This window comes from Hemiscyllium ocellatum, chromosome 13 (assembly GCF_020745735.1).
Source record: "Hemiscyllium ocellatum isolate sHemOce1 chromosome 13, sHemOce1.pat.X.cur, whole genome shotgun sequence".
Taxonomy (NCBI): Eukaryota; Metazoa; Chordata; class Chondrichthyes; order Orectolobiformes; family Hemiscylliidae; genus Hemiscyllium; species Hemiscyllium ocellatum.
This window is the reverse complement of record NC_083413.1, coordinates 23,480,637-23,492,214: the sequence shown is the minus strand read 5'-3', so window position 1 is coordinate 23,492,214 and position 11,578 is coordinate 23,480,637.

Genomic DNA, 11,578 nt, shown 5'->3' with positions numbered 1-11,578 from the left:
GGATTTGATCGTCCCCTCTCCTGCCACTGGACCCAAACCCCCAGAACTGACAACCATCTTCCACCAGATATGATTTTTCCCATTCACCCTGACCTACCTAAACATTGTACCACTTAGAAGCACTCTGGCCCTTTCCCACTTGGCAAATTCCCAGCTGTCACTCTGTTTATCGGGCACCTTAGCCTCCCAGCATCCTAATGTCACTCACCTTATGGTCCTTAACCTTGGACAGCAATTGTCAATGTGGTTATGTTGACTTTTACATTTCAGAATATGGCAGTGGGCCTAATGGCCTCCTTCTGCATGTATATGCTGTCAGACTGTAGGATTTCATAAATTAAACCATATGCAATTCAAACCTTGTGCTGAATGATCATATAATTTGCTGCAACTAAGATACATCTTTAGACAACTACTGATAGCGATATCTTGGAAAGTCATGGTTGTGTGCCTGAACCACATTGGGTAGATTCACGGCCACCAATCCTTCTGATTAATCCCAGTCTAACTTGCTTATAAAAAGAGGGGAGAAGGATGCCCTTTACAAGGTCTTCAGCAGTAGATAGACTCAATCTTGATAAAGAGTAAAAGCTTTTTGCATAGGATTTCACAGCTAGTTACATTACATCAAGGGCACATGATTGCCTCCTGTGAGACATTGGCTTAATTTAAGACCATAAGACCAGAAGACATAGGAGCAGAAATGAGGCCATTCAGCCCATCAAGTCTGCTCCACCATTCAATCATGGCTGATACATTTCTCAACCCCATTCTCCACCTTTCTCTCCATAACCCTTAATCCCCTTGATACTCAAGAGCCTATCTATCTCAGTCTTAAATATACTCAAGTGACCTGGCCTCCACAGCCTTCTGTGGCAATGAATTCCATAGATTCCCCACTCTCTGGCTGAAGAAGCTTTTCCTCATCTTCGTTCTAAAAGGTCTTCCCTTTACTCTTAAGATATGCCCTCAGGTCCTAGTCTCTTCTACCAATGGAAACATCTTCTAAACATCCACTGTGTTCAGGCCATTCAGTATTCAGTATGTTTCAATTAGATCCCCACTCATCCTTCTAAACTCCATCGAGTATAAACCCAGAATCCTCAAACATTCCTCATATGCTAAGTTTTTCAGCTTTTAAGCTTTTAAGAGTGAGTACACATTTCTGTTAGCCATTGGCATGTTCTGGTACACACCTGACTATCTCATTTACTTCCTTTCAGGAACAGTGCTAACAATTCTAAAGTGCAGGGTTCACCCTGTGATTTTAGTTCATCCGAACTGCCACATATAAATAACACCTCACTGAAGTGTCCGGTTAATGATTCATTCAGCTGTCAGCTTCAGTAACTCCTCTCACCTATGAGGAGGTTACTCACGCTCAGCGTTTAAGCAATTATATCATCTAGCTTAAGTGATATACGAGCTCAATTGTCTCTGTGTCAAGTGGTCATAACTTCAAATCCCATCTGACAGACTTGAGCATTTTGTCCAGGCTGACAATCCCTGTTCGATACTACAGGAGTGTCACATTGTTGGACGAGCCATCTTTCAGATGAGATATGACACAGAAGCCCGGTCTACCAACTGACATATTCATTGCAGAATGATTATTGCTCTAGCACTCTCAGGAAATCTCCCAAACATGCTGCAATATTTTTAATTGTGTCAGCAGGTCCTCTGACAGTGCAGCATTCCCACAATCGACTAGCATTATACACTTAGATCTCTGGATTGGCATTCAAGTCCATGATTTTCAGTCTCAGAAGTGAGAACTGTACTGACTGAGCCCAGATCCCACTCTCCATCCTCCATTTTAGAGTAACATTTCTTCTTTCTGGTTGCTTCCTGTGACACATCACATTGTGCAAAAACTGCTGCCTGTACTTGCATACATATCAAAGGCTTCCCTGCACTACAAAGGGCTGTGGGATGTAGTTGAGAGATGGGAGGCAGCAGGCTGTAAATTGTGATGGCTTGATATGATCAAGGTTTCCAGTGGTGATATGCCTGAGTGGTGTCGTATTAATAATTAGCCAATGCCCGAAAAGGCACTCGCACAGATTGAGCCAGGCTCACACACACAGAGTGCCATCAGACAGGAACAGGAAGAAACAACCATATCAGGACAAGACTGTGAGGAGAGAGAGAGAAAGACAAACAGGTAGGGGAAGGAGACCGAAAGAAATGCCACGATCGACAGCATCGAAAGAAGCAAGGGTTGGCAATGCTAACAGGATGGTAAGTTTTACATGGTGCCTTTAATGCCCTCAAAAAATTTCCCAAGATGCTTAGCAAAAATGTTATCAAACAAAGATCTTACATGCACAGCATAAAGAGATATAAAGACAGGAGATTAAAGGTTTTGTTGAAGTGGTAAATTTAAAGGATTGACCTAAAAGAGGGAAGAGAGAGGCAAAGGGATTGAGAAGGAAATTCCAGAGGTTAAGGCCCAGGCAACTGAATGCTCAACCACCGACAGGAAAGCAATGGAAATTGGGGTGCATCAGAGGTGAGAATTAGAGAAGCGAAAGAGAGTTGAAATCTGGTGTAGGTAATAGCGGTACGGAGCAGTGAGGCCATGAGGAGGTGAGAGCATATTTCTTGTTTCAGAAAGCTGGAGATTAAGAATTAAATGAAAGCTAAACAGTGAGATGACCACGAGGAAATGAAGTCACGAGAAAGCACCAGGCAGTGAAAGGCAGAAAGAAGGTAAAAGTAGAGACAGTGAAAATCCTGTGTGAGGGAGAAATTGTTGGCTGATTCAGAATCCTTGGAATTTGTGTATTATGTGAATGAATCAACTGATGAATTAACTGTTTAATCAATGTGACAAATATAAAGTTACTGACTATGCGAGTATTACAATCTTTCATTATAGGCTGTTTTCAGTTTCTCTGCTGCTTGACACTCATTTACAACGAATGCTACAGCAAGTAGCGCTTCTAAATTTGTTCCATGGTCGTTTGAATCAGCAATGTCACTCGAATGTAAGTTAGAGGTTTTATTCATCACACTCGAAGCAGAGAATAATCATATCAGGTATACAGTGCAGAAACAGGCCAAGGTATCTATCCTGTCACTTATGGCTGTGTGGTTGAGGTAGATGATAAAATGAGACCCCATCTACCTGCTTAGCTAGATGCAGAGAGGTCCAGGTAGCTGCATGAAGAAGAGCAGAGCATGTGCACAAATTGCACTTAACCCTAAATCGTCATCAGGGCGATAAACAACAGGGCGGTTCATTTATCACTGTGTTCTTGGTTGGATTTTGCCTGCATAAACTGGCTGTTGAAACAGTAATTTTACATAGCGATTGAGATGACACTGTGGCTGAGTGGCTAGCACTGCTGCCTCACAGCAATAGGGACCCAAGTTCAACTGTTTGTGTGGAGTTTGCAAATTCTCCTTGTGTCTGTGTGGGTTTCCCCCAGGTGCTTCAGTTCCCTCTCACTGTCCAAAGATGTGCAGCTTAAGTGGATTGGCCATGCAGAATTGCCCATTGTATAATTGGCTTAGCCAGGTGAAATGCGGGGTGACAGGAACAGGGTAGATGGGTGGTTTTGAGTGGAATGCTCTTTGGAGGGTCAGGGTGGACTCGATAGGCTGAATGGCCTGCTTTCACACTCTAGGGATTGTAAGAAATGTCCTTTATTGATTGTGAAGGGTGTTGGGACATTTTGAGGATGCAAATAGTGCTATAGAAATGCTAGTTCTTTGGTAAACACCTCCTTCAAACTGGACCGACTCTGAATTCATGCTGAAAATTCTAAAAACAGATTTAGCATGGTCTAACCAGTACTTGGTGTACTTTGAGCAAGACTTCCCCATTTTTGTACTTCATTCCCTTTGAAACAAAAACCCCAATGTCCGATTTTCCTTCTCTATTACCTAAGTAAATTGAATGCTAGCTTTTTGTGATTCATGCAAATCACCCAGATCCCTTGGTGTTGGTGACTTTCTGCAGTCTTTCCACATTTATATGATGTTGGGCACTTCTATTCTTCCTTCTCAAGAACATAACCTGACATTTTCCCACATTATATTCCATCTTCCAAGTTTTTGTCCATTCACGTGACTTGTCTATTGTCCTTCGCAATCTCATTGTATGACCCTCCCAGTTGCCCTCCAGCTATTTTTGTATCATCCACAAACTTTACAATGGAACATTTACTTTCCTTATCCAAGTTATTAATATATCTTCTAAGTAATTGTAACCCTCCCACCACATTGTCCCAAAGGGCTCTGGATTATTAGTGATATTACCACTATTCACCATTTCCCTTTTAACTCAACTCACTGTCTTCTAACAGTTAGTCAATATCTATCCATGCTAACTGACTACCCATAACACCACAGGTTCTTAGCTTGTTAAGTAGCCTGATATATGATAATGTATCAAATACTATTTAGAAATCCAATTATATTATATCCATTGGTTCCCCTTTATCTATCCTGTTTATTCCCTCCTCAAATATTCTAATAAGTTTGTCAGGCATAATTTCCCCTTCATGAAGTCATGCCTACTCTGCTTAATTATATTCTGTGTTTCCAAATATTCTGCTATTATACTTTTTATAATAGTTTCGAACATTTTCCCAATGATGTTAAACTAACTGGCTTATTATGACCAAACTACCTTGCTTCCTTTTTGAATACGGATGTTATATTCCCATCTTCTGGGACTTTTCCATAATAAAACCAAGGGGCATAAATTTAAGGTAAGGTGGGGGGGGGGAATCTGGAGGGGCTATATGAAAGTACCTTTATACCAGAGGATAGTGGGTGTCTGGAACTTATTGACTGAAAGGTAGGAACAATTGCATCATTTGAGAAATATTTAGACAACCACTTCAAACTACAGGCTAAATGTTGGAAATGGAACTAGAAAGGATATGGCTGTGATCACTAATATGGACACAATATGCCAAAAGGTTTCTGTAGGTGCCTGACTCTGTGACTTTTTAACCTGATAAACTTCTGTTTTATTGTTAAAACTAAATCTGCAGCATTGCATACTTGTGTTTCAGTGAAAGACCACCACTTTAAAAACAAAGATTTGCCAAGCCAGATTTCAGTCTGGGATCTGACGTTTTCAACAGGAGCATCAGCTGGGATAATAACACAAACGAGATAGCTCAACTCCTGGCATTCCAGATACTCGGTTCTTGCAACACCGCAAATGAATTCCCGATCCGAATCTCCAGGTTTAGCAGGATTGCGGAAGGCTGTAGGGGATTTCCTTGATTCATTGGATGAAACGCTAATCACTGATTCCCAGCAGCTGTCCAACAAAGCTCCACAGCTCATTCAGAGGATGAACTATTTGGTGAGTACAAAAAGTCTAATGTATCTGGGAGAAGCAGACCAGGGAGATTACAGGTCAGTGCCTCAATGTGTAGAGTTGACCTCAGGCTGGGAAATGGTTGGTTGGGATGGCACATAGTAACAGGAAGAGACCATTCAAGCATCTAAAGTCTGTCCAACTGCTCAATGAGATCAGGAGTAATCTCAGAAAGGACAGTGACTGCCCTTGACATTTAGGCTGCATTTGATCAGTAAGTTATCAAGGAGCCATGGTAAAACTAGAGTCAACGGGAATTGAGGGAAAACCTTCCCCTAATTTGAGATATACCTGGCTTAAAGGAAGTTGGAATTGAATGATCTCAGTTCCAATCTGTCTCTGCAGGAACTCTTCAGGATTGTGTCCCAGGCCCAACCATCTTCAGCTGCTTCAGCAATGATCTTCCCTCCATCATAAGGTCAGAAGTCGGGATGTTCACTGATGATTGCACAATATTTGGCATCATTTGTGACACATAACAGCAATGTCAAGGGACAATGGATAGATTTTTCTTTGTTAGAGATAGTCATTGCCTGACACTGTGTGGTACTTGCCACTTGTCAGCCCAATCTGGATGTTGCCCAGGTCTTGCTGTGTCTGAATAGAGCTGCTTCAGGATCAGAGATATCATGACTAGCATTGGATGCTGTGCAACCATCAAACATAATAACTCAAGATTTGACCATCGTATATATACACAAACTAGAAACAGAGTTGACCAGTCAGCTTCTCAAGCCTACTCTGCCATCCAAAAAAATTAGATCTGATCTGTTTCAGTTTCAAATTTTACATTCTGATTTACTTCCTGTTTACTTTGATTCTCCTGTTAAACAAGAATCTGTCCGAAAAAAATTAAAGATCCCATCACAACTGACTTCTTAGCCAGAGCTTCAAAGTCGAACAACCCTGAAAGAGAAAAATTTCACCTCATCACCATCTTAAAAGAGTGACTCTAATTTTAATTTTTAATTTCTCTTACCTAGGATAGAAGTTGTAAAGCATTGTTGCTGGTAAAGACGTATGTGGGGCTTGATTCTTCACACCCTTCCAATTAGAATTGACACATTCTTTGTTTTGGCCAAGCAGCTAATCTTCTAACAAGCAGATATATTACCCCTTTATCATGAACTTTTATTGTCTGCAAAACATCTGATATGGCATCTTATCAAATGCCTTCTAGAAATCTACATATAATAGTCTACAGGCACCATTTTATTCACAGTATCTGTCACTTTTTCAAAGCACTCCAAGAAATTGGTTGAACATGAATTCACTTTAATGATACCTTGTTGACTCTTCCTGGTTAACTAAATATGCAGATATAATCTCTTTAATGATTGATTGAGTCATTTGGCAGTGGGAGGACCTGTGGAATGCCACATTGCCATGGCCATCATGATACCAGGCCTTGCCACAACCACAGAAGGTATAACAGTCGTAAAGGTGGTGTTGGTCGTGAGTGTGGTGCTGGAAAAGCACAGCAGATCAGGCAGCAACTGAGGAGCAGGAGAATTGATGTTTCGGGCATAAGCCCTTCATCAGAAATGTGGTGTTGACTGGCTTATGTCTCCAGAACCATTAATGCCCTTGGGTGATTAGCTTACGGACATTACAACAACACCTCAGGGTTGGAATCAATGGCTAAGAGACATACGACAAATATTCAGCCTCAGAGCTCACACAATGCAGGTTGGTGATGAAGAAGAGAGAGCTATCTCTGGTGTGGGGACGTGCCCAGTTTTATGCCCCACATTTCTCCAGCAGTCTCCACTGTCCTGTCCACCTCAGTCTCCAATGTACCTCCTCTCCATGGGGCCTGCTCCTCCATCATACCTCATTTAACTTCATATTAACTTAACAGCATCTTATGTGAGATAGTTTACAGTCCTAGCAGTGGCCCAGCAGCTACAAGTGGTGCTCTTGACACCAGGAAGCTGCTGGTTGTTTGGTGAGCCCCGCATATGTCAGAGGTACAATGCCCTCCTCAGATGGGAGTGGAAGGTTTGACTCCTGACAATTAACAGCTTGTTGGCTGTGAATTGTTATAGGGTCGCCCTACAGGTTGAGGGCAGGCTTGCTATTGATACATTGACAGATGAGTTGGGGCATGGCAGGGACACTCACCATGACAGAAGGTCCAACCCCTCGAAGGGGGTCTGGTTTGTGGTGATGAATATCACAGAGAAAAATGAGCCTGCTACTCCTAACTCCTTTACATGATGCTAGCAATCACAAGTTGGGTTTTGTTTAATAAGCACAGAAAAAGATGTGTGACAAATGTGATAATTAGAGTTAATGATCTCACTGACTAGTAAATCAGGTGTGAATGGTTGAAAGACCTCTTCCTGTTTCTATGTTCTGACAGCAAAGCAGAAAGATCTGTGATGGATAATTTGGCAAATGTTTCTGATCCATAGAGGTTGAGAACATGAAGGTCCTATGGCTGGAACCACTGTATCTTCTCTGCAGTGGGATTTAGGATATCGAAGACCAAAATGCTTCCTGTCCTGATGGAATAGCTAACTAGCATCAGGTAACAGTAAAGGCCCATATATATCATCTGTCCAACAATGCTCTCCTCCACCAACTTTCTGAGAAGATTCAATTATGGGAGACAGCAGAGGGTTGCAGGGGACGAGTATGCTATGATCTAGTCTGCCCATGCCAGAGGGTAAGTTGCAGTACTGCGATGATGTTTTGTGTGTTCTTACAGCACTTTCAGCCAATGCCAGGTAACTCATCACTTCTTGAGCAGTTGATCAAGAAACTGGAGGAATGTAAAAGGGAAGTCTGCAAACATCTTGAAGTAAGTTTATCAAAAATAAATCATCGATATAAGAAACATAGAAGTAAAAAAAAAATCTGGTGTCCTGGATAATAATTGAAGAGGTGTACCTGTCCTGGAAGCGGTTGATGGGGACAGATTAGATGAAGCTTAATTCTATGTCTAATCCCACACTGCAGCTGTCCTGGGATGTTTGATGAGGACAGTGTCAAGGAAACTTTATTCTGTATCTAACCCCATACTGTGCCTGTCCTGGGAGAGTTTGGTGGGGCCGTGTAGTTTCAGTATAAAAGAGTAGAGGGAACTTTACTCTGTATCTAACCCTGTGCTGTACCTGTCATGGACAGTTTGATGGGGACAGTGTAGAAGTAGCTATACTTCTGGTATGGAAGAATAGAGGGAACTTTACTTTGTATTTAACCATATGCTGTACCTATCCTGGTGGTTTTGATGAGGATAGTTTTATTCTGTTTCTAACACTGTGTGCTATAACTGTTCTCGGACTGTTTGATGGGCATAATGAAGAAGGAGCTTTACCCTATAGTGAACATGTACTGTGACCGTAAACAATCACACTATGACTGAGATGGTATGAATGCATTATCTATCTGGAAAGCCCCTACTCCATGGGTCACAACAAATTTTAATTGCTTTACCCAATTCCCAATATTGCAAGTCATATGCTTTCTCAATGTTAGATTTAGAATTAAAATATCAGTCAACCAGATTTCTTTATTACAAAGTAAATGATTGTTTTATTGTAAAATAAAATGTATCCACAAAGGTGCAAACCTTGCTAACACATAAAGTTTGTAATAGTTTAATAATAATGCAACCTTTAAATAATCCAAAGTGCATGCACACACATCAAAGTAGAAAATGACCGATTTCTTTCTGCAGTGATTGACTTGTGAACAAAGGCCTGTATTGGCTATACTTGAAGCAAAATATGCACATAGTGTGAAATGATAAGTGGCTGTTGATCTGGCATTCTGACAAACATAGAAAGTCAGTACTCATGTGTAGAAGGGGTCTCGATTAGATTCCTTGCAGTATCGAAACAGGCCCTTCAGCCCAGCAAGTCCACACCAACCCTCCGAAGAGTAACCCACCCATGTAGTTATCTATGGGGTTTTGGTCAACATTGCTTGTTCAGAAAACATATCATTGAGGAGACTTCCAGATACTTTTCAAGAGAACAATCAAGTTTCCTACTGGATTCACATCAAGTGTGTTTCAAATGAGCTCTGCAGCCTTTTCTTCAGCAGATATTTCCCCAACTGACACCCCAAACAATATCCAAACTATATCCTGGAACTGCATTGTCCAAGTTGAAACTAGCTGTCTCCTGGTCCCAGCCATTTGTTTCCCCAGAAGTTAATTCAATATGTTGATGAAACTATGGTGTATTCTAAGCTATTCCTAATATTACCAAAGTAACCATTCAGTGTCCCTTTTTAAAGAAACAAGTTCAGATATTTCCATGGAACTTTTAAAATGTAAGTCTCAAAAAAGTAATTATGAACCCTTCATGACAGTCACCAGTTTATTTAAATAGGGTATCTGTGAACTACAGCATAAAGAGCTATTGATTGAAACTACAGCACAGTGTCTCAGTAAAAGCAGGATGGTTTTTCCAAGAAAATCAAAAACAGTAATTGCTGGGAAAACTCTGGCATCTTCTGTGAAGAGAAAGCAGAGTTGACGTTTGGGTCCAGTGACCCTTCTTCAGAATTTGTGAGTGTCAGATGGTTATGCTTTACAAATTATGCGCAAATTATCAATCCCAGTCAGTCAACATGGGGACAAATCGGGCACGGTGGCTCAGGGGTTAGCACTGCTGCCTCACAGCGCCAGGGGCCTGGGTTTGACTCCAGCCTTGGGTGACTGCCTGTGTTCAGTTTGCATATTCTCTCTGTGCCTGCATGGGTTTGCTCTGGTTTCACTCATGATCTAAAGATTTGTAGGTTAGGTGAATTGGCCACGCTAAATCGCCCATTGTGCTCAGGGATAAATACAGGTGACCGAGTGGGAGAATGGGTCTTGGTGGGTTACTCGTCGGAGAGCCAGTGTGGACTTGTTGGGCCGAAAGGCCTGTTTCCACACTGTAGGGATTCTAATTCTAAAATCAGAAATTACTTGAAAAGCTCATGTGTGAAGAGAAATCAGAGTCACTGGACCCAAAACGTTAACTCTGATTTCTCTTCACAGATGCTGCCAAACTGCTGAGTTTTTCCAGCAATTTCTGTTTTTTGCTTTTGATTAACAGCATCTGCAGTTCTGTTGATTTTTATACAGCCATGATAGGAGAATGGTTTCCATTTTGGTGGATCTTTGCTATCACGGTGTGCAATTGTGGGATAAACAATGCTGATAACCCCATCTCTGAATCCTACAACATTGAACAATAGAGTAACAATACAGGCCAATGGTAATAAAAATTAACAACTAGTCTGTTCTCCCTCATTCAGGATACAAAGTTGAAGGGACCCAGCAGAACCTTGCACATGCCGAAAGTACTTGGTAAGTTTGAAAGTCCCATTTTCAATCAGAAAAGTAAAAATATTCGGGGGCAGAGGTCGCAAAATTTGGTTTTGGAGTGGTGGCAATTATGATACTATTGGACAGTTATTGGAGTAAGATTAGGATTGATTGAAACATATAAACTCCTGAGGGAACTCTTGTGGGTCTGTGGTAGAGTCCCTACCTCTGGGCTAGAAGATCCTGGCACAAGTCCCACTTCCCTAGAGATGTGTAGTGATACTCCCAAACAGGGTGGTTGAAAATAATTAAAATTCTGAAGGGCTTTGACGAACTGATGTTTCTCCTGATGGAAGAATCTAAAACTGGGGGTCACCATTTGAAAATTGGGAGCTGCCAATTTAAGACCGAGATCAGGAGAAATTGTCTCGGAAGGTCATGAATCTTTGGATCCTGCTTCTTCAATGTAGAAGCTTTGAAGATTTTTGAGGCAAACGTGGTTGACTCTTGAGAAGCAAAGGGGTAAAAGATGATTGAGATATGCAGGATCATGCAAAGGAGGGTAAAATCTGATCAGCGATAAGTGTATTTAATGGTGGAGCAGGCCTGAGAGGTCACATGACCTAATGCAGCTGGGCGAGACATCTTTTGTGCGTCTAATGCCAGACTCCTGAAGCAATTGTTCCACTTAGAACTCAATTGTGGGATGAGGCCTCCAAAAGGCAACAGAAACACTTCATTAAACATTTCATTATTGTACACCTTTGGTTGCAGGAGCTCAGAGAGTCAGTAAGGTCCAATGGAGTGACAATATGACTGATCTTGCCACTTCAAGGGCTCTGAGCACAGCACCAGTACACACGGGATGAAAGTTACAAAAGCCTTTGGAGTACAGCATCAGACTGACATTAAGCTGAGCAACTAAGAACTGAAATAAGAGAGGACAGAAGGCAGATCCAGGGGGATAA